Source organism: Tenrec ecaudatus, chromosome 8 (assembly GCF_050624435.1).
Source record: "Tenrec ecaudatus isolate mTenEca1 chromosome 8, mTenEca1.hap1, whole genome shotgun sequence".
Lineage (NCBI taxonomy): Eukaryota > Metazoa > Chordata > Mammalia > Afrosoricida > Tenrecidae > Tenrec > Tenrec ecaudatus.
The window spans coordinates 51728419-51752491 of record NC_134537.1 but is presented as its reverse complement, the minus strand read 5'-3'; the positions used below and the strand labels follow the sequence as shown (position 1 = coordinate 51752491).

At 39.0% G+C, this 24073-nt stretch overlaps 1 pseudogene; it reads right to left on the bottom strand.

Moving 5' to 3' along the window:
- Nucleotides 1-489: 489 nt before the first annotated feature.
- On the bottom strand, nt 490-1755 carry LOC142454309 (elongation factor 1-gamma pseudogene; annotated as a pseudogene).
- Between the last annotated feature and the right edge of the window lie 22318 nt (nt 1756-24073).

Sequence of the window (24073 nt, the reverse complement as noted above, 5' to 3'; positions counted from 1 at the left end):
ACCCATAGCCTGCACTTTCTAATAGAAATTAGATGGTATTAGAACTCATCTTCCTCTTAAATTCTAATTAGCAGCATTAAGATAAAAACTCCTCTATGATTGCCTGTGGTCTGATGTTTAGCTTCTTACCATCTTGCCCCTTCAGCCTAAGACTTTAGTAAGTACCTTCCAATGAAAACCATAAATATATGTCAGGATATTATGCGCCTCTCTTTTCTCCAGGATCTCAGTTCTTTAAGTTTTAATTGCCTTGAAAGTTTCATCAAACCCATGAGATAAGCAAACATTTGGCTTGTTTCAGTAACTCTTAGGACCCTTGCAGCATTTTTAGCTTCTCTATCTACACCGAGGACAAACTCACCTCAATCCTCAGTAACTCCTTTCACTCTGGCTATTTTTTCCCCAATGCTCAGCTTTCTTTAATGACTCCCCTCCCCCCATCCATCTACTCACAGGGCCGGTGTAGGTGGTGGGCCACCAGCAGGCCATTCACTTAAAGATCTTGCCTTGGTTGAAGGCTTTGCCCACCTGCTGGAAGGCCCCTTTCCAGGAGAAGTACTCTCGGACCAGCATCTGTGTCTCCTCACTGCCAGGATCAGTTTCCGCCATGTGTACTACCCATAGTCCACCTGCCAATCTGGAATCAATGGGAAGGCAGCTCTTGGCCTCTGAAGACCCAGACCCCAAAATTGGAGCTGCTGCTGTTGGATCTGAAGAGGATAATGCTGGTGAAGACATTCTTCCTCAGTTTATCCAACTGCTGGAACATTCCAGTGTTGAGGCTGCAGTTCATGAGTGTCTGGTTCAGCTCCTCCGAGAAGCAGTACTCGGCATGCCACAGGGACCATCCTTCCTTGTCTAAGTGCTCTCAGAAATGCAGCAGCACCGCCAAGATGGTGGCCTCATTGGAATATTTGTGCTTAAACTTGTCCAGCACTAAGGGAATCTTAGGCAGATCAGCAAAGGGGTCCTTGGCCTTGGACTCAGTGGCCAGGGCCTGTTTGCATTTGTCCATCTCCTTCTCAGGGACAGGAGCCATGGCCTTCTGCTTCTCTTCCCAGGATGCCTTCTCTTTCTAAGGGTGTCCTTCTTAGGGTGGCTCTCAGTAAATGTTTTAGCATCAAACTGCACCATCTTCTCACAGAGCTTCACCTCCCCCTTAGATGGCCCGGCACTGGGGCTGGTGAATGCAGGTGAGGAACCAGCGGTTGGTATTGGGGAAGGCCTGGTGGAAAGAAGGCTCTAAGACCTGGTTTTAGAGCCACAAGAGGGTGCAGACAACTGTGATGTCATCCAGGGCCACTCAGTCACCGACCAGGAAAGTCCTGGTTTTCAAGTGAGCATCCAGAAGTCCCAGGATTCAACTCACCTCATGCTTGGCATTCTCTGTGGCCTGCTTGTTGTGATGTATGATGTCTAAGGTGGGGAACACCCATGTACTGGCTAGGGTTCCATGTCGCTGTCCTCGAAGATCATCTACCACACCACCTGGGCTGCTACCTCTGGGGCTTTTCCCCATAGCTCCTCATTGTTCCAGTGATAGGCAATGGCATTGTTCTCAAACACACAGAATCCATCATCACCTTCAAACGCTGGGACCTTGCAGATAAATTCTGCTATAAGTTTGGTTTGGACAAAGTGGAAGTGGGGTGGTGCGGAGAGCACACCTATCTGAGTCCCACTGTACTGAGCAGCCATGAGGGCCTTGCAGCCCCGTCTGTTTTCCAGGTATGTGTACAGGGTCCCAGTCGTCATGGTGATTCCACCAAGAAAGTTTCTGGCTACTTTTACATTGCAAGTCTAGGTTGCCTAAGTGTTGCACATCTCTCTAATACCTGCAATACTACTTCTGTTAAAAATCTAACTTGTTTGCTTATTCTATACATTCATAATGCATTCCTAGGACATTTTCTCTGCACTTAAGCTTAGCATTAAATCTGCCTGCCGAATGCATTTTTAGGTCTGTGATTGAGGTTATTAAGCCATTTTGGTCAAATGCTGCCAACTCCAGGCAAACAGAGACACAGCAGTCATCTGGGTGCAGTCAATCCTTTTTTTATTTAACAAAATCATAATTTTCTGGCTACATTCAGATTGAGTTGTGTGTATAAAGAATTTGAATTGCTTCCCCGACTCCTTTAAAAAGTGTGTGTGTGGGGAGGGAAACTTGTGACATCCAAAAAGGACCATAAAGATTTTGCAAATATTTAGAAAGCAGCATAGTTTGAACACGTAAACAAAAAGTGAAAAATATAAATGATTACCTTCTTAAAGCACCACATGTAGGAAATGCAATTCATCTTTTTATAAGAAGTGTTTTGGTGTTTCATCTGAATTTAGTGTTGAATGGTAACTAATGAAATGTTTGTCTGGGTTTCTGAAGAGGCAATTCAATTGGCTTTGTGTAGATAGATAATGTTGGTTGCTTTTGATCTTGCAGACCAAAGCATCTTATATAATGATAAATTGTACAAGGTTTCAAAATCATCTAAATGATGTTATCTGTAATACCATTGCCTCTCCTTACTAGTTCCCATTTTTATTTTTTCTCAGTGAAAGAAATAACAATTTGTGAAGGATTATAAATTTCAACTCTTATCTTTTAAAATGGGTGTTTTTGGTCCTCATCTTAACATGCAAATCGTCTGCCTTTCTTGAACCTTTGATAAAGAACCAGAAGAAAGATTCACATTTTGATAAGCCATCCTGAAAAAAAATCAGTCAATCGAACAAAGATAAAATAGAAACTTTTTATATACCAATGCAATGTAAGTAGATCCTCACTTCACCTAGAAAATGGAAGTCAAGTTTAACATTTTAAGACATGCTCAGGAAAAAAAATAATAAAAAAACTTATACAAATCTAGAAAAGAATTGGACCTGTCTATTCACAGAAGAAATTTATTTAATTGTATTCAGTGTTACTGATAAGAGGGGTGTGTAATAACAATACTAGAATAAGGAGTTATTGAAGGTGGCTTCAGACAAGATGACCTTTAATATTCTTTTCAATTCTTCAGTTCTGTAACTAGTGTTCACTTGATCACCAATTTGCTTGGAGATATTGGGGAAAATTCATTGCCTCCATTTTACCATGCACGATGTCCTCCAGAGACTAGTCTCTCCTAACAATATGTCCAAAGCATATCTGCATATGGAAAGTTATTAATAAGACTTTCTCCAACGCTGATGCTGATTTTTCTTCATATAATACTACTTCTCTGATTATTTGCTCTGCATACAGTTTGAATAAATATGGTTAAATGATACAACCCTGATACACACCGTACCTGATTTTAAACCAGGCAGTATTGTCTTGTTGTATTTGCACAACTGCCTCTTGATCCACATACACATTCATCATGAGCAAAAAAGGTGTCCTAGAATTCTCATTCTTCTCACGGCTTTCCATAGTTTGTTATGACCCACTCAATTGAATGCTTTTGCATGGTCAATAAAATACAAGCAAACATAATTTTTGATATTCTTTGATTTGAGTCAAGTGCCAAGATCCATTGGTCATGATATCTCTTGTCCCATGCCCTTTTTCAAATCCAGCCTGGATTTCTAGATGCTCCTGTCAATGTACTGCTGGAACCATTGTTGGGTGCTTTCCAACAAAGTTTTACTTTCCGTGCTATTGTTCTATAGTCTGCAGATCCTGTGACTGCAACTGTGGGCTCTGACATAACAACTGTGTGGATTGTGCAGGACCAGACAGTGCTTCATTCTATTCTCTATAGGGTCTCTACCAACTCAATGACACCTAGCAGCAGCAACAGACTTATGGTAATATTTTCATTTTCATGAACTTCTTTTAATAATTTTCAACCTTAACATGAATGTATTTGGGAATAATCCATGGTCTGGCTTCATTTTAGTTGTTGATATTGAGCTTCTGAATTGTCTCTTTCTACAGATAAAGCCAAATTCATTGACCATATTTCTTTTTTTTAACTATATTTCATCCAGAGAAATCCACTATTTTGCTTTTGAAAAAGGTATTTGCCATGAAGAAGTGATTGGTCTTGCAAAATTCTATCATGCGATATCCAGCTTTGTCTCTATCACCAAGACCGTATTTTCCACATACTATTCCTTCTTGTTTCCAACTTTTGCATTCCAATGACCAATATTTATCAATGCATCTTGATTGCATGTTCTATCAATTTCAGTTTTAAGATGTTGATAAAATTCTTCAATTTCTTCATCAGTAGCTTTTGTGGTTTGTGCATAAATTTGAATAATAGTTATGATAAATGAATTTATTTATATGTGGATAGATATTATTCTACCACAGGCAGCACTGTACTTTAAGACACATCTTCACATGTTGTCTTTAACAATGAATGCAATGCCATTCCTCTTCATGCAAGATGATCAATACCAGTCCTTTGCAGCTCACTAATACCTAGGATATCAATCTTCACATTCTCCTTTGTTTTAGATAATTTCTAATTTTTTTAGATCCATAAAAGTATGAATCTACATACATTTTTACATTCCAAGTTCTAATTACTTATACACATTCATAGCTGTTTCTTCTCATTTGAATCATGCCCATCAGCACATGAAAGCCCTGAAGGTTTTACACCATCCACATCGTTATGGTTAGCTCTCCAATGAGAAGTGAACTTTTCTTCGGCCATATTTTGGGTGCCTTCCTACCTAACAGGTTAATCTTCTGACCCCGTGCCTATGTTCTACAGTTATTCATGAGGTTTTCACTCTCTGACAATATTCTGCTGCTATTCATAAGGTTTCTGTAGATAATTCTTCAGAAGTAGACAGCCTAGTCCTCCTTTGTATTCTGTTCTTTGTCTGGAAGATCATTTTGGGTAGACCTTCTGGTATTTGAAATATGAGTTGCATGGCTTCCAGGTTTACAGTAACACATAAGCCACCACAATACAAGAAAGTGATGAACAGTGGTTGTTAAACAGTCACTTAAGATTAACTACATGAACATATAATCAATTAAATTATAACTATAAACAAAAGTAATATTCAAAATTCAATGTTTCCTAATTTGGTAGCTACTGTGTATTCTCTTAAACTTATTCACTATTGTCTTATCATATACTTAAGGTGCCATGTAGTTGTGTGATACTGCAAGTCCCTTTCCAGTTTCATGTACAGTGACATCATTCTGGCAATTTAAAATCAGTCTTGAGAGCGTTTTTACAATAGCAATTGGAAACAGGATTTCTCTTTTGTTAACTATTAATAAATGTGGTTTGAATGAGGCTGGTGGTTTGGACTGCTGAGCTTGCAGCTAAGTGCCCAACTTGTAACCACTATTCTGGCAGGACTTATAAAGATACAGTCTCAGGAACTCACAGGCACAATTTTATCTTGTCCTATAGGATCACTATGAGTTGACATCAATTTATGGCAGTAAGTTTGTTTTTGTTTTTTGGTTTTATAGGGTCGCTATGAATCAGCTTTAACTCGATTGTAGTGAGTTTAGTTAGAGTTTTGTATAGATTAAACTTATTACATTGAAAGGAAGTAAGAGACAGAACACAAACAGATGTATATTCTCCCACGTTCACTGCAACACAATAGTGAGCAGCTAGGTACACCTCAAATGCCCATCAACAGAAGAATGGACGCCTAAACTATGGTAAATACACACAATGGAATATTACACATTCCTAAAATACTAACAAAAACCTGAAACACTTCATGACATGGATGCACCAGGAAACATTATGCTGAGTGAAGTTAACCAATTGCAAAAGGACAAATATTGCATGAGCCTACTACTGTAAAGTTAAGCACTCTTTTTCTTATCTTATGTAATGTTCTAATCTAGCCTCAAACATAGAGGTAGAGAGTCTGCCTAACATCTTTCAGCCACATATCACCTCCTCCCTTATATAGACATTTTAAAAACCACCTCTACAGAGGAAATAATCGCCTCAGATTAGGTCACTCCTTCATCAAGGAGGAGAAAAGACCACTCATTTCCTGCCATACAACATTATGATAAGGTCACCGCAAATCAACAGACACTTCCACAAGAATGATAGACCAATCTTACTGGGAAGTCATGTCTGAACGACAGGAGGGGCAAATATGTTTTGGAGCTGATGTCACATTTCTGCCGGTGGGTAAACAGGGAGATGAAATCTCCCACTGAGAAAAAAATGCTTAACAATACTTATATAGAAACTAAGGGGAGAGTAGGCCTGGTACTATGTTCCCAATTAGACACTTTTTGCCTAGTTTCTCTCCAACCCTCCTTGAAGGCGACCTAGGTCATGCAGTATAATATTTTGGGGCTTTAGATTTCATCCTTTCAACGTGCAAAACATTCTTCATAGGACACATCAGACGGACTTGATGTGGGAACTCCACTAAGTGAACTGCGCTTTACCTCAAACTAACTTCTAGACCGTGGACTTAAGGCTGAAACACCCTACTACGAGAAGAAGCAAATGACGGCTATCCCAAGTTTTTGAGTCCCTTGATTTGAGGGTGCCAATGAAATGTAGCCAGAACTATATATGCTTACTTTTTTTTATGCCCTCCTTGCTTGACTATGAAATATACCAATCTTATAGGCTTAGTTCTGTCTTTGTGAATGGAAGTTCCTGGAAATTTTGCCCTTTAACAAATCTCCATTGTTAGTGTAAATAGTTTTCAATCACTGAAGGGATTAATTTGTACAAATAACAGTTTGGAGCCAGCCTATACTCATAAAATTTCCTTTTCCCAGCACTGTGTTAAATTCTTTAGCCACAGATAAATTAATGATGCAATCACTGGAATTACCTTATGCCCAAGGGAGATGAATGCTGATGTACTCTATTATGTAACAATAATGAAGCCACTAAAATGAAACAGAAATATATGTAGATGTGTGTGTGTGCGTGTGTGTGCACGCGTGTGTGTGGTCTGAATGGATTTTGGACTTGCACTTAACTCTAGCCCTTGTTTCAGAACAATTGTTTCTAATGACACTGGCCTGCTTGAAGCTGACCCTCTGGAATAGATCAGCTACGGATGCTACAACAAAATGTGGTAAAGAAAGTAGATGGTGCCAAGCTACCAAAGAAATTAGTGTTTGGGGTCTCAAAGGTTTATCTTAAAACCAGAAGACATCTAAATGATACATCAACTAAGTCCATATAGAAGAAGCACACCAGCATGTGTGATCTAGGGATGATAAATATTAAGATCCAAATCTGAAGAAGGGACTGATATCCGAGAAAACTGTGAGCACCCTGTTTGCAAAAGGCCATAGCAGTTGAACCCCAAAATCCATTTGCAGAATCCCTATATGGATTAAGCCTCCAGTGAATTCCCTCTGACCACAGTGGAGGGATGTGAATAGCCTTCCTATTGGATGGAGAGCATTGTAAACCAGATTATGGCATGCGTAGTTAGGTTTAAATATAACACCGTATTAGTTTATCTACCTTTTGACCCATTTTAAAGTTATTTCATATATTTAAAAAAATCAGAAGGGAAAATACTTGTAGATTGAGCCTCCAGTGAATTCTCTTGTCAGGGACCAGGGGTATGAATAATCTTGCTAGTGTGCAGAATGCAGTGGAAGTGGCAGAACCAGTTAGGCTCAAATTCAGCACCTGATCATTTAATTTCCCATCTAACCCATTTTAAATCTGATCTGATTTTTAAATCCTGCTTTCTGTTCTATTGGAGTTTTTCTCTAGTTAATTTCATGATTGTGTTTTTGTTATAATTTATTGATCATTTTATTGGGGCTCTTACAGATATTATAGCAATCCATAAATTAATGACATCAAGAGAACTTGATGATGCTGCCAACATTTTCAAAATATTTTCTTTCTACTTGACCCCCTTGAGATCAGCTCCTCTTCATTCCCTCCTACCTCCACACTACCACACTCGTGAACCCTTAATAAATTATATATGTGTATATATAAATATATATATTCATATCTTATACTGTACGATATACCTCTTCACCCACACTTCTGTTATTCACTCCCTTGAGGGGGTTTATTCATCCATCAATTCTATCAGTTCCCCTTTTCACCCTTCCCACCCTTCCTTCTTATATATATATTTGCCATTTTGGGCAGTGGGTGTGTCTTCCAGTACATGAAGCCCAGGTTGAGTGGATCCATAGAGATAGTAACTGGATTATTTACAAATTGGGTATATGTGTGTGGTGGCAGGGGGTCAGGGGAGAGAGGGTTTGCAGGGCAGGGAAATGGGGAACAGGCAGCAGCGCATGCAGGAAAGAAGAAAATGTTCTGGAACTGATTGTGGTGATGATTGTGTAACTCTTTATGCTATGACCTAGCCATTGAAGTGCAATATATGTGAATTATATGTCAATGACACTAGCCTAAACACAGTGTACATAGAAATATCAATGTACGTAACCAAATTCAAATATATCCAATGATGTTTATCAACAATAGCCTTGAATGTTCTAGAATTCAGACATTTATAAATAAATGCTTTCAACATGTAGAAACTTAAACAATTACTATTAAACAAATACTATTTCAATATACAAAAGTCTATCATTTTATTCAACACAAGTCACCTCATTGGCAAGTAAAGATCTGTACACCATCACTGTCTCATTTACATTAATTAGGCTTGTATTACCCAATTTTAAAATATCATACGATATTCATATTGCCGTTTTCCAAAATTTTCAAGTTTCAGTCAATGTCACACAAATTGATTCTCTTCTTGTATTTCCAATGATCTGTTTATCTATTTCTTCTCTAGAAATGCAATTGTTTTATTATTATTATAGCTTTATAAACTTTTTCACAATAGCTACAGCAAATATTCTTTCTTTTTCATGCAATTTATTTATTTTTAAACGAACTTTAGAAATATTAAAAATAGTTTTATATAGTTGGTATTCTCAAGTTTTAGATTTATAGGTTAATTGGGAGAGAAATAGTAACTTTATTATACTGTATCTTCTCATTATAGTTAAAAAAATTCTTTCCCTTAAATTATTTGTCCTTTCTTTCATTGGTTAGAATATAATTCTTTATATAGACTCTGTTCATATTCCTGATCTCATGCTTACAAATTTTATATTTATTTACTAATTGCTTATATTATTTTCTTTCACTTAAAATTTTTCCTTTATTATTATTTTTAGTATAAGTAGGTCTGTTTGCACTTAATTTTTTTCCTTACACAATAAGGTCCTTTTCACATGTTCATGTTTTAAAAAATTCTTCTCTGTGATATAGTATTTTAGGTTGGTAGTTAATTTTCCACAAGTATCTATACAATTTTATTGTTTTCCAATTTGCTTGGTTGTTTTTTTCTGAAGCCTGTTTTCTTTCTTATTCATTATATAAAGTAGGCTTTTTATGCTGAATGCTTTAACATTTTCTATATATGCCCTTCTCACTGATAACCTTTTAGTTTTTCAATTTTCTTTCTTTTCAGAATTAATTTGATTTGTTTTCATAATTATGTCTTAAGTCTATTATTCTTTCTACAGTATCTAATCTATTAGTCCCAAATTTCAGTATTTTATTTATGAGCCCGTCAGGGTGCAGTGTAGCAATACTGAAACATCTTAATACTCTTTCTGTTAACTTTTTTATTGTGAGTTGAGTGAAGACTTTCACAAGACCTTCAGCAGTCCATTCAACAATTCATACTTATTTATTCAGTTGCACTTCCCTCAATGTACCATTACTTATTCCCTTCATTCCTCGGTTTCCTGTCTCCATTTCCCCTTTCTTCTGAGCCCTTCTGAGCTTTGTTCTGGCATAAGTGCTGTCCTTTTGATCTCAGATAGTTCATTTTTTGTAAAATATGCATACCCCACTAGAATTATAGTTCACCCTATAGACCTTCATATTGTTTGACTTAAAATTTAGCAGTGTAGGTAATTTGGTTGGGGACATAGGGGTGATTACGTGCCAAAGTCTTGTTTCTTTAAGATTTATTATTGTGTATCTATAGGAGTTTTTATCCAAGGTCAATGTTAGCCACTGTACAGGGAAGACTTGACTTCCTGTTGTGTATCTTATTGTGTTTTGACTGGTCATTTCAATAGTTCAATAAGATCTTTGCACTTTGGGCAGAATTCATATATCTCTTTCACTACTGTGAGCTTTACAAATTTGTTATCTGGCAGTTGTTTCTGCGTTATCTCCTAGAATTTCATCCTCTATATGTAAAGGTAAGTACTTAGGCAAAGACCCCCAAATGACCCTGATCATGGGGTTATTAGCTACAAATTGGGCTGCTACCAACCACAAGTCAAATCGTTTGAAACGACTTATCTCTCAATGGGATAAAGATGAAGCTTTCTGCTCATCTAAAGATTTACAGCCGAATCCAAAGGGCAATTCTTTCCTGTCTTATAGGATTTCCATGTATCAGAATTGACTCCATGGCAGGGCAGTTCTTTGCTGCATCTACTCAGGAAAACCACCATACTTTGCTTGAGATCCCTTCTAACTGCCTGTGGTAGTAACATAATTTCATGTCAACTAAATAAATAAGTGTAGGGGTGGAGTCCATCCTGTGGGACTGGCCCTCTCATGATGATTCTTTGAACTTCCTCTCTTTCTTCTTGGAAATGGGCAAACTCTCTTTCTACTTCACCTACCTATTAAGGAGCCACATTCAGAGTGCTGGAGGAGCCACATGGAGACCTGCACCCACGCTGAGATGCTTTCACCATCATTGGATCCACGAGATTTTTCACCTACCTGCCTTTGGTCTTCCTGTGTTCAGCATCATTGCATGTGCCATGTGAGGCTGAATAGGAATTAATGCACTAATATCAGACATTGGGGCTAGCATCAGACTTATGGACTTGATCTGGATTGGGCTGGAATGTTTCCTCAACATACAATTAGTCTTCCATCTAAAGCTCTTTCCTATACATAAATGATTGTCTCTGGACTTATTTCTCTTGTCTACCCAGACTCACACACTCCCCAGGATGTGTGTTTGTATGTGTTCTTACTTTGAACTCTCTTACTTTGTTTCAGTGTAACTGCCTTGAAGTGTGAAGTGCAACTGAAATGCTGAAACATATCAATGATAATATTTATATAGATGCCAATGTAAATAATTAACCTGTTTTAAATGCTCCGTCTTTGCCAGGTAATATCACAGTGATTTTTGTCAATTACCTTACTAATCATAACCTTATGATGTTTTTGCTATTATTACCTTCATTTTACAAATAATAAGGAATAGGGAGAAAACTAGGGATTTTCTCACCATGCTACCCTCTCCCATGGATAAATGACTGAAATTAGAGCAGAAGTTCTCTTTCTCATTGCTAACAAGTCAATTCTGATCCACAGGCATCCTCTGGGAAAAAGTATAACTGCTACTTATGATTTCTGAGACCATCAGTCTTTATGGGAGAAAATATCCTTGTCTGTCTGCTTCAGACAGCTGGTAGGTTTGAACTGCCATGCTGGTGGTTAAGAGTCCATCCTTAACCAGAGAGGAAATTTCCAAAAAAAAACCCATCCTTACCTCCAGAGAACCAGAGATACAATCTATAAAAAACAAAACAAAGTAGAAAAGAACAACAATAAAAAGTAAGAATTAGAACAATTAGTCTTTCCCAGGTTTCTCAAAGTTCTACGTTTTATTCTTTTTGACACAAACATTTGGCAGATAAAACACATTTGGATGGTTTTAGTCTAGCCTTTCCCCCGTTGGAGGGAGGTAGTGCAAACTGCAGTACACAAAGGTATGCTAATTACAGGAGAAAAAAAAAGAAAACCGATGGTCCTTTGTTCCAAAATTATTATGAATTTCATTGTGGTGACGGAAGCGCATTATACCAGCAGGAGGTCTTTCTGATCAGGTACAGGGTCTGTGCGATTGTGTAGGTTTCAAGTTATGAAGCTAGTGCTGGTACTGCCAACATAAGGTCCAATTATGCAAACACTAGAACTGCTCTCTGACACACAATAGAATTTTTATTGATTCTGCTTTTCATGGTAATAGAGTTCATGCAAAACATTATGGCTTCTTAGTTTTGCTGTTCTCAGTTTTCATACAAGCTAGAGTTAAGGACAAAAGCATTGTCCCTTGTAGGAAAGTAGTGCTTCATATAACCCCCTCAGGAAAGAGTCCACAGGAGCGGAGCTTTCGTAAACACTGTGTACACTCCTGCTGAATCCTGGGGAACAGTAAGGAAGAACAGGCTGACCTTGTCCTTGTTCCCTCACACAGGTCCCCTGTAACCATGTCAGGTCCTGAACATCTACAGGTAAATCACAGCTGTGCGGAGCCTCAGCCTGTCTTGTGTGGACTATACCATATCCCTGAAGGTTTATATCTTTCTGACTAGGACAGGTTCTGAGTGCTGAGTGGCCCTGCTGTGTCCTTTGATGAGTTTGAAGAGAGCAGACTGAGACAATGCTGAGCTTTAGCTCAAGTTTCTACCTCTGGGGAGAGGAAATTCTCCACAGACATGAGGTCAGGCAGAGAATACCAGCTCAGTGGTCCCAATCCATCATAAAACTCTGTCCTGGGGGTGAAGTTACAGCCCCTTCAACCTACATGCCTATGACTTTTCTCATAAATAATGTCACCAGCCCGAAGGGATTCTGAATGCGCACAAACACTGTTGAGCACACATGTTTGCACTTTCGTCTATAGATCCAGAATTATAGGTTTCCTCTGGAAGACACCTGGCTAATTGTCCTCAATATAAAACAAATAAAATTCTTGACAACTTCTAAACAGAGACTTTCATATTATACGAGGAATTAACTATTTGCTGTAATGCTGATAGAAAACTATTTTAAATTTTAATCTATATTCTCTTTTAAATTGTCAGAAGAGCTTTCATTTCTGTTCCTCCAAACTGGTAAGTATCTACCAGCATGGGGGAAAAAGCAAAAGGAGTCTTTTCTGCTGCAGAGATATTGTTTGTTTAATGCAAAAAATGCATTCTGTACTTTGCTTTGTCCCTCTATCACACTTCCAGTAGCTAGCTCTCTCTCTTTCTCTCTCTCTCTCTCTCTCTCTCTCTCTCTCTCTCTCTCTCTCTCTCTCTCTCTCTCTCTCTCTCCACACACACACACACACACACACAGATAACCAGAAAAATGTTTGTTGCAAATTGCATTCTGGGAAGTGTAGTTTCACAATACTCAAGGTATAAGCTAAAACAGTGAGAGGTAAAACATCTTAGTACAATGCATGTTAGGGACCATATTTTTTTTAATGTACATCATCTTCTAAAGAGTCAGAGAAAAATCTCTAGAGCTAGGAGAGAGAATTTCTCAGGGAGACAGAACTGCTAACACTGGATTTTTTTTTTTAGTCTTTTTATTGGGGCTCATAGAGCTCTTATCACAATCTGTACATACATCAATTGAGCAAAGCACCCTTATACATTCATTGCACTCGTCATTCTCATAATTCACCTTCCACTTGGGTGCCTGGAATCAGCTCGGTTTCCCTTTTTTTCCCCATCCCTCCCCAATCCCATCCCTGGTCACTTGATAGTTTATAAATAATTATTATATCTTATCTTACACTCCCCGGCGTCTCCCCTCACCCACCTCCCCATTGCGCATCTCCCAGAGAGGAGGTTACACATAGATCTCCAAGATCGGTTCTCCCTTTCTACACCCCCTTCCATCCTGGTGTTGCCATTCCCACCGCTGGTGTTGAGGGGTTCATCTGTCCTAGATTCCCTGTGTTTCCAGATCCCTACTGCACCGCTGTGCATCCTCTGGTATAACCAGGCCCGCAAGGTAGAATTGGGGTCATGATAATTGGGAGGGGAGGAAGCGTTCAGGAACTAGAGGAAGGTTTTGAGTTTCATTGTTGCTACACTGAACCCTGAGTGACTCATCTCCTCCCCACTACCCCTCTGGAAGGGATGTCCAGCTGTCCACAGATGGGCATTGGGTCCCCATCATGTACTCCCCCTCCTTCTTGGTGATGTGATTCTCACCACCACCCCACCTTTGTTGTTTGAGACCTGGTCTGCTCTGCCCTTCATGATCACCTATATTGGTGTGCTGCTTCCGTGTGGGCTTGGTTGCTTCTGGGCTAGATGGCTGCTTGTTTGCTTTCAATCCTTTAATCCCCAGATGCTATATCTCTCAGTAGCTGGGCACCATCAGCCTTCTTCACCACACTTGTTTATGCACATTTTCGTCTTCAGTGATTATGTGAGGAAGGTTATCACACAATGATTGTTTTTGTTCCTTGGTGTCTGCTACATGGTCCATTCAACACCTTGTATTCGCTTAGGCCGTGTGCTTCCTCTCTGTGGGCTTTATTGCTTCTGAGCTAGATGCCCGTTTGTTTGCCTTCAAGCCTTTAAGACCCCAGACGCTATATCTTTTTTTGATAGCCGGGCACCATCAGCTTTCTTCACCACGTTTGCTTACACACACGTCTGTCTTCAGTGATCATGTCGGGAAGGTGGGTATCCTGCAATGACCATTTAGCAGGGCGAGGTGCTATTATATTGGGGGATTATGCATGAGGAGGCCAAATGTCCATCTGCTACCCTACTACTGAACCTATAAATATAAGCACATAAGTCTATTACCCTCATAATCATAAATATATTTACATATGTACATGTCTGTATTTAGGCTTCTCTGTATGCACTTTGCCTCCTACTCCTTTCCTCTACTTCCTTTTGCTTTCCTCCAACCCCACCACCATGTTCAGCCTTCATTCTGGTTTCAGTAATTCCTCTCAGTTACCTTGCCCTTGGCACTCCCTACCAGTCCTCCCCTCCCCTCCCTCCTCTGGTTTTGAACCACTCGCTGTTCCCTTGTCCCTGTGTTGAGCGACACCTCCTCCCTTCCCCTACCTCCCATGCTCTCATGTCCCTCCAGGACCGTTGGTTCCGTTATTTTCTTCTCTCATTATTTGTCCAGCCTATCTTGTCTAGGTGGACCTGCTGATATAGTAATATGTGCATACAAATGCATCTGACTTTGATAGCGCCCAAGTGGCACATAAGAATGTGGCTTTGACAGAAGCAACATCGACATGCTGATAAGCAGAAAAGCCATTTTTTTGAGGGCTTGGTAATAATATTTATTAAGCAAAAGGAGCAAGTTATACACAACTATAATTACAACTGCATGAACACACATACAGAGACCAGGCAGGAAGAGACAGCCTGAAAAGCATTCACAGGTCAGGGAGGGGGAGGAGCCATTTCCACACTTTCCATCCCAGCTCCCAGAGTTCCTCAGTGCCACTAGTGGTGCATGACTAAAGTCTCCACCTAGAAGGCAGAGTGGAGCCTTCCTGCACCCCAGCCCACTGCTGCAAGCAGCCCTTGGCTATAAGTCCCCAGGCCCTAGCTCCCTGAGGCCCATGCAGAGCTGAACTGGGCCAAGAAGTGGAGGATGTTTGCTAGCAGTCACTCAGGAAGCATCCTCTGGAACTCAAGATTTCTTGCTTGCCAGCTCTGGACTGGTACGAATGTCGCTTCGCTTCTACTCCATCTGCCCTCGTCTCCCCCCAGACAGGGCCACCCTGCGTCTTAAGTGACCCAAATGGAACCCAGTATGTGGAGGGACAGGGGCCTGTCCAGGAATCCTGTCTCAACTTTTCTCTAAAAAGGGACTGGCTCCTGTCACAAAGACCTTGCTTATTTAACAAGTCCTGCAGAAGCGACAAAACAATTTAATTGTAAACCATTAGGATGGAAAAGAACAAGTAGTAACTTTAAACAGCAAACCAACCAACCAACCAACCAAGAATTCTGAGAGCAAATTCTCACTTGAAGGGCTTCAAAGAGTCTGCTAACACTGGATATTGAACACAAGTTTTATATACCAATGTGCTTTGAAAGAAATGTTAGAGAGCAATTTGATTATCTTTATAAGAACTATGTGAGCCCTGCTGGAGTAGGGCTTACTAGTTGGGCTCTGTTAGGCTGGGTTGACTAAAGACACAATTCCAGTGACAGTCATAAATGTGTCCCAGCCCAGTCCAACTCAAGTCCAGAAGTCGATTACTAGTCCATAACCCCCTCTTCAGACTCATGCAGCCACTGCAATGATGCAGAATGCAGCGACATCACAGGATAGTGTGTGGAAACTCATGCGGATCCAATGGCAGTGGTAACATCGCAGGGCTCTGCAGCAACAAGGGTCGGCCAGCAGGAAGGTGAAGACAGAACGAAGAGCAGGTTTCCATGGCCCTTCTTATGAGAAGACCAAGACCAAAAGGAGGCACAATCAGACTGTGACCTAATGAAATAGTTGAATACCACCTTTACACTTTTATATATCTTCAAGTTGACATGGAATTATGTAATTACCAGAATGATATTGAATGAAAAAGTTCTCACAGGAAAAGAACAGCTCAAAGTAGATGGAGCTGGGACTTCGACTTTTGAGTAGGAGAGTAGGATTTGGTCACTAGGGAGTTTATTAGTGATAGATCATAAATGTAATAGGTCTCTGAAGATGAGTTTAGTGGTTGATATCTAGTTTTTCTTACCCAATAGCATCCTCCACAGCATAATGATTTCACAGAAAATATTACTAATTATTACTTATTGGTTTCAAATTCTAGATTCTGATGAGCTTCAGGGAGAAATTCTGATGTAAAGTTTAGTGAAATACAATGAACTCCATTCATGTCATCACTATCAGTTTGATACTTGACAGATGTTCAAGTTGTCTATCATGAATTTACTCATTTCTCTTAAATAACCCAGAATCTGTGCAATGTGCTTATTCTTATTTCAATGAGTGATTCACTGACTGATTCTTGTTTTGTTTGTTGTGTTTTTTGCCTTTTTCTATTCACTGATTGATTCTTGATTTGAAACTGCCCATTGCAAGAAGATGTACTAGGTTTGGAATCAGACTACTCTGTGTTTGGATACTGGATCATCCATTCACGAGCTATGAAATCTTCTCTAAGCTATGTAGCTTCTTTAAATCATTGCTGTGCGTGAACAGGTCAGTATTTGTGTCTCCTTTAGGGGATTAACAAGAGTCCTGGTTTCATAGTGTTTATGAGTTGGGTTGCTAGCCACAAGATCTGTAGTTCAAAATAGTCAGTCATGTTGTACAAGAAAATGCCGCTTTCTACACCCTTAAGGAGTTACAGAGGCAGTGATATCTTGTCCTACAGGTTCACTGTAGGTGGGAATTAACTTGATGGCAGTGCATTTTTTAGGAGATCACTGTGGGGATTATAGTAATGCATGCAAAGTTCTTGGCACAGTGCCTGAGTGGTAATAGGGCCACGGATATGGAGGCAGGTTGTGCCTTTGATATGAGAGCATTGAAATGACTTACAAATGATAACACTTCACAGATGCAGGATCGAATGTGTCCCATTCAGGAAGCTGAAGTGAAGTGGATTACACTTGCACAGAGGGAGTTTCTGATCAAAGGTCACCGTCCTTTTTCTTGTGAAACAACACTGACCGGGACTGCTCACACTTTTCAGCATGCGAGCTGCTTGTAAAATAATCAAGTCAAAATGATCTGCCAACTACAAAGATGCAACATCTACATTTATTTATTTATTTATTTAATCATTTATTTATTTATTTATTTATTACATCATTAATAAATGCATTGAGAATTCTTTATATGTACAATGTATGTTTATGTACCTTGCATAATCACACGAGTCCTTATTGTACAACACAACACTATTAATTATGAACAGTTTTTGTCATTATCTGAGTTTACTCTGATGACTTGCACTGAATGGAATGAGCCATGGATGACAGCCAGCCTCAAGCACACTTCCAAATGATCATCAGTCGTGGTGGAACAGTACTTGGGCTTAAAGATCTTTATGTGGGAAAAGGCTGGCTCACTTAAAGAAGTAGAGCTGAATAATGCAGTCAAGGAGGTAGCATATTTTGTCATGCTTGGGTACTTTCCATCTGTGAGTAAGTTCCAGAACTCTTCATGTGTTCTGGACTTCAGCTGAATGTCAGCTTGTAGTGTCAAAATCTCCCATTCCATATGAAAGTGATATGTTCTTGTCTTCTTACTTGGTCCAGCTCCCCCACTCATGTTAATACCCTTTCTTACCTTTAAGAGAGAGAAAAAAAACAAGGTCTAGAAATTGGCGATAACTTAGCTCATCAGTTTTGCTGCACTTAGCGCAGTTGTTTGCACATGCATTTGACACCCAAGATGGCATCTGATTGCCTGTGCTGTATATTAATTAAGTGACGGGATTGACGATAGGCTTAGGTTTTTTTTTAATGCCATGTGATCTACCCACACTACATTTGCGATTGACTAGTAGATAATGATCGACCTATTGAGCACCCCTGATATAAACTAATTTGCTCCATTTCCCACTCAGATCCTGCAATACGGGCATGGCTTTCTCAGCATTTGAAGGAACATAGTTACATTTTCAGGGCCAGGATCATGCTACTCAGCACAGGCCTCAGAGGAACAGAAAGAACATTGATGTTCTTACTGTAAAGCCTCTTGATACACTCTGAGTATCCTTTGGCTTTATTCTAGTGCAGGCAGAGATAACATCTTTTCAAAGGCAACCTCAACTGCAGAGCAAGGAACGAGAACACAAATTCCAGCTCTTAGCAAGAACAGTATCCCAAATGGCTGAATTCTTCTCTGGACAAAGTATAGAACTGTGAGAATTTTCTGGAGATGGATTTTGGGTGTGAAAGTTGGAAGAGGAGCAAGTACAGCTATGGGACTTGATGTTTTGCAAAGACAGAGTGAGACAGAGGCAGGAAGGGCCAACATGAAGAATAAAACTAATAAGTTATAAGGATCAAAATGTGATCTTAGTTACGGGCAATGAAAAACTTGGTAAATTGGTTAGGCGGGTAGAGAGAAATTAAATGAGAAGTAGATTATGTCGTATAGTCAGAACTAGGTTAGATTTGTTTCTGTACAGAATCAGACACATACAGTCAAGCAGGATACATGACTTTAGCATATGTAAACCTGAAGAAGGCATGCAGATGCAAAATCGAAACCGTGGACTCTCCTACAAAGGCCATGGTCCCATCATGTATTCCACTTAAAATAAGCATAGACCTATATTGACACAACAGTGTCTGTGTTGCGGCATTTGTCTTTGTGAAAAACTCTTTTTTTTAGTTAACTCTGATCCTTTTCCCCAAAGGTATTGTGAATTCAGGAATGCATCATTCTACGTAAGTTTGTAGATCCAAAGATGAGCTCAATGGTTTAGGATTGTTATGAATTAAACTGCGTCCCCCCCCCCCAAATACCTTGGCTAGGCAGTGATTCTCACTGGTTTGGGCATTATGCAATGATGAAATGTGGAAATTATATAATGATGCAATCATCCCCATGAAGTTTTCTAATATGATCAACTAATCAGTTGTTAGAGATAAAGATAGTATGCTATATCCTCACTCAAGTCACTACCCTAGTCCATTATAAGGGGGCTTTCCCTGGATTGTGGCCAGCATAAACTTTTCTCTTACATGAGAAAAAGAAGTGAGGACTGGACAGAGGGAGACTGATCTTACCTGACAACACCATCAGTGCTCCTTCTTAGTCTCATGGGAGGGCCATGAGCAGTGGTGGGGTTGGGGGTAAGGTGATACTAAAAATACTGTGTGAAGATCAACTAGGTCCAAGAGTTTATCTTTCAGCAGTCTTTTAAGTAAGCAGAATGAGCGCTGTCTTTCCCATTATAATGTTGAGAGCAAGATATTGTCAACCACCATGGGTTCTGAGGGTATATGCTACGCCAGTTATACTTTAAGGGAGAGAGGTCACTTTGGATGGTTATGATATCTTCTTTTTTGTATCTAAAGGGTCATCTTGATAAATTTTCTTGAAATACACAGACCAATGATGGGTACGTGTTATGAAGAAGTCGCAGGAAAATTGAAAACTACATTGGTGAATAAAAAGCCAGGGAGGTTGTGCAGAGGGATTTCTCTTTTTCTATCACAACAATACAACTTCTCATGCTTTAAGAGTGGTAAGATCGCTCCGAAAATCATTTCACTCGAAAACCATGTCCTACACCCTATAGGCCCGACACTGCTCCATTAATTTTCATTTTGTGCCGTCTACTCAAAGAACATTAAAATAGCACCATTTATAGCCTTCACATCCACTAAAAGAGTGGTTTTGACCTGGTGTGAAAGAGTTATTCAGAGAAATGTTAGACAGATGGAAACACAACCTTCAGAAGTGTTTGGATTTAGATAAAGGAGGTGCAAAGTAGCTAGAGCTTCAAGGTTTTGATATGTTTGTTTAGTAAAGGTTTCTATGGTTTTAAGGTGTGCCTTTTTACTTACCTTTCTGGAAAACTACAGCTGGCATCATGTTCTTCGGGTTAGACTCCATACTATAGCGAGAGAGCCAATAGGTTGTAAAAGCAGAAATACTGTGGGGGTAATTTGGACCTAATAAGGCATCATTACCACTGCGGCTGAAGCAGTTTCAGTGTCTCCCTAATAGAGAACGTCAAACAGTCCATCTAAATTCATCATAACCAGTAAAATGAGCAGAAATGAAACCAATTTACTAAAATTTTTCTATAGAAAATTATGTGTTATTTTCCCCCTGAAGTTTTATTTATTTATTTTTAATTTTATACTTTGCCATCAAAATCGACCATTATCTTTTTCACTTCTTTTACATTGTGTGTGTCTGTGGCTTTTTTGTTTGTTAGCTTATTGGTATTGCTGCCGTCATCGCCATGTTCTTATGTGCCACTTTGTTGGGTGCGGTCAAAGCCATCCGCAATGTTATGCACATATCACTATCTCTGCAGGCCCACCTAGATAAGATAGGCTGGACACACAGTGTGAGAAGAAAGTAATGGGACCCTAGTAAAATGTTTAAAAACAACAACAACAACAAAACAAAGATATTGAATTTCTTCTACACAATAACGGGGATAATGATTAAAAGTTACAGGCTATAATCATATCGATTATGGTTCTAATTTATCCAATCCAACTTGTAAACTCATACCTTGGGAAGATTACTTAATGCTCCTGAACTTCAGTGATGTCCTCCACAAGACTGAAATATTAATGAGCTCATCCTCCAAGGGCTGCTATTTAGGTTAAATAAGATCAAGGTGAAGAGTGCTAATGAAACGTTAGCTATTTCTAATAGGCAACTGTGTTCTTCCACTACACCAAGCGTAAGACTCCAGCAATGGACATATGCTAATTATACTGGACCAAAGAGAGGATCACACAACCATACAGATATTTGAAAAATTATCCAAGGAAAGCATCAAGAAGCAACTAACCTAATGTACTCAGAATACATGTTCTGAACATGAGTTGGAAAAGATACCTCCACATAATCAACTTTTCTTAATTAAGTGTGTTCTTTAAGTCTTGATGCTGCCTGCATAGGGCTCCCTATTCAACTTTTAAGTTGTTGTTGTTTTAATTCTTAGGAAATTTATGGATATTTGTTCTTGAGGTATACGTTTTCTAACTCTTTATTCCCTTTTCGTTTCTCATTAATTTGACCTAAAGACCAATAAAGTTTTGAAGCTCAGCAATTACATTTTTTCAAAAATTGTATTTCTATAGTAAATAAAGGAATAAGTGCATGTTAAAAAAATAGAAAATAATGGGAAAACAGTCCCTACCAATAATGGGACCCTACCAACTGAGGTAGGAAAAGAGAGGAGGTGTTGGCCCACCCAGGGACAAGGGAACAACAAGTGATCAAAAGCAGAGGTACACTTTCCCATAGACTGGTCACTCCTGGTAACGTGCTCAAGATACTTGAGACGAAGTCTCACTCTCCTTGCTTCTGTAGAGCATCCTGATGTATTTCTTGCCAGTCAGATTTGTTTGTTCTGGCAGTCCTTGGCACTTTTCGTTTTCTTCACTAATATCATAATTAATTTCTTCTTTCATCTTTTTCTATCTTGTCCAACTTTCACATGCATATTAATTACATTATAGCTTGGGTCAGTCAAATCTTAATGATCAAAGTGATTTCCTTGCTCTTTAACACTTTAAATAGGTCTTGTGCACCAGGTTTGCTCAATAAAACACAAGGTTTGATTTCACGCCTTCTGGTTCTGTGAGCATTGGTTGGATATAAAATAAAATTAAATTCTTGAGAAATTCAATCTTTTCTCCCTGTATCATGATGAAGTTTGTCCAGGTGTGAGGATTTGGATTTTCTTTACACTGAATTCTAATCCACCCTGAAGGCTGCCTTGCTTGATATTCATCAGCAAGTGCTCCAAGTCCTCTTTAATTTCAGCAAACAAGGTTGTGCCATCTGCATATCATAGGTTATTAATAAAGCTAAAACAAACCTTTCCCCTCAAACTCACTGCCACTGGTCGATGACAGACAACACTATAGAACATGTTGGAAATACCCATGTGAGTTTTAGAAACTGCAACACTTTACAAAAAGTAGAAACCATTTCTAGTAAGGCTAGCTGGAGGTTTCAAATCGCTGACTTTGCAGTTAGCATCCAAAAGTGTAATCACTAGGCCAATAGTAATGATATATCAGAATGTCTCTGTGGAAATCACCACGTATCTACCAGTTTGTCATTCAGTGGTGACTTGGATGTTGGTGAGATGCTGCAAGCTATGTCACCAGTATTCTAGATACAAACAGGGTCACCCAAGGTGAGCAGGTTTCAGCAAAACTTCCAGACTATGAACAAACTAAGGAAAAAATAGTCTGTACAATTTTAAGGTTGTAGACACTGAAAGCCTTCTGAATAGTTGCAGGTTGGGAAGATACATAGCTATAAGTTTACTGTAATAAACGCCTAAATAAATTCACTTAGGAAATGTGGCATCAGGATTGAGGGAGTCCATAAATAACCTGCACTGCCATCCTTCCATCTAAGGATCATTCTGTCTATACTTCTCCAAAAATAGGTATTCTTTCAGCTGTTATGACAAAGTCAACGTTCAAATGCATCAATTCCTTTGTCTTCCTTATTAATTGTTCAGCCTTATCCAATATACTAGGAAAATTGAGTGATCATAATTTGGATCAGGTACACCTTAGTCATCAAAGTGAGCTAGTAAAAGTAATTTTAGCACTTTAATGAGGACTTTTGTAATATATTTGACCAGTGAAACATGTCACTTGATTTCTTGGGTGCTACTTCGTTGGGCATTGATTGCGCATCAAAGTAAGATGAAATCATTGACAATATCAATGGTTTCTCCTTTTGCCAGGATATCAATTATTGGTTCATTTTAAGGATTTTTTGTCCTCTTGCTTAGGTGTAATCCACTTTTAAGGCTGCAATCTTTGACCATCAAGAGTAAGTGGTTCAAGTCATCTTTGTTTTAAGCAAGCAGCTCCCATGCCAATCTGCTGCACCTTCCTTTTGAAGGCGTCAGACCATCTGTACATTTCATAATATTTTCTGGAATTGATGGTCTCTTCAGCTCCCCAACTTTTGACGATCATGAAATCTATTAGAAAATATCTTCAGGGTTTTTTTTGAAAAATAAGCAGTACTAAGGAACATGCCGAATAAGTGAACAGCAATCAGCCTTAACAAATATCAATATATCTGACCCAATTCTATGCAGTCAATTCAGACTCATATTTACCCCAAGACAGCATCATAAAATTTCTAAGGTTATCATCTTTACTGAAGTAGACTGCCTCATCTTTTTCTCCAAGTCATTAATGGCATTCAACCACTGACCTTAAGTTAGAAGTCAGACATGTAACCAATTGAGTATCTATCTATCTATCTATCTATCTATCTATCTATCTATCTATCTATCTATCTATCTATCATCTGTGTGTCATCTATCTACCTAACTATCTTCTGTGAGTCAGAAATGACTTGATAGCACATATAAGCATACTTTTATTCCAAATAAAACATGTTTACACATATATGTGTGGGGCTGCTGTAATTTATCTCAGTAATCCAATTGTCTAATCAAAACTGGCTTCAGAGGGTCCACTTAAATTCAAGAGTCAGTTCAGAAGGTTATGGTGGGTGTCTGTTTTTAGGAGCTTCAAAAGGGGTAATATTTTTAATAGTTCTATTGGCATATAATTCACATATCATATAGTATAATCATTCAATCATATTAAGAAGAGTCTTACAATCATAACCACTATCAGTTTTAGAACATT